Genomic DNA, 1006 nt, shown 5'->3' with positions numbered 1-1006 from the left:
CTCTCATAATTAAATTTTCAAAAATCAAAAAAAATATCTTTTCCTTATTTTCCTCCAAAATTTTCGAAATTTTGGGTTGACTTGGTCAAAAATTTTTAAAATTAGTTGTTTCTTATTCAAAAATAAAAAAATATATTTTCCTTATTTCCATCCAAATTTTCGAAATTTTGGGTTGACTTGGTCAAAAAAATTTTGAAAATTAGTTGTTTCTTACAAGTCAAGTCAAAATTTCAATTTTAAAACCTTATCTTTTCAAAATCTTTTTCAAAAATTATATCTTTTTCATTTTTTTCTTTTTTCAAAAATTTCAAAAAAATCTTTTTCAAAATCTTTTTCTTATCTTTACATCTAATTTTCGAAAATTAGCTAACAATTAATGTGATTGGTTCAAAAATTTGAAGTTTGTTACTTTCTTGTTAAGAAAGGTTCAATCTTTAAGTTCTAGAATCTTATCTTGTAGTTTCTTGTTAGTTAAGTCATTTTAAAAATTAAATCTTTTTATCTTTTATCTTATCTTTTTCAAAAATTTTACCTTTTTCAAAATTTGATTTTAAAATATCTTATCTAACTTCTTATCTTCTTATCTTTCAAATTTGATTTTACTATCTTTTTCAACTAACTTTTTGTTTGTTTCTTATCTTTTTCAAAACCAACTAACTACTTTTACCTCTCTAATTTTCGAAAATATCTCATCTCTTTTTCAAAAATTCTTTTTTTGTTTTAAATTTTTAATTTTAATCTTATCTTATCGCTAATTTTCGAAAATTACTAACCCCTTTTTCAAAATTATTTTCGAAATTCTCCCCTTCTTTTCTTATTCTATTTAATTATTTGTTTACTAACACTTCTCTTCACCTCTCTTTATCTAAAAATCCGAACCCGATATATCCCTTGTGTTTGGATTCTTCACCTTTCTTTCTTCTACCCCCTTCTCTTTCTACTAACATAAAGGAATCTCTATACTGTGACATAGAGGATTCCTCTTTCTTTTCTTGTTTTCTTCTCT

The sequence above is a fragment of the Arachis duranensis genome, chromosome 7, assembly GCF_000817695.3.
Source record: "Arachis duranensis cultivar V14167 chromosome 7, aradu.V14167.gnm2.J7QH, whole genome shotgun sequence".
Taxonomy (NCBI): Eukaryota; Viridiplantae; Streptophyta; class Magnoliopsida; order Fabales; family Fabaceae; genus Arachis; species Arachis duranensis.
The sequence above is the reverse complement of the archived record's forward strand: the minus strand, read 5'-3'. Positions refer to the sequence as shown.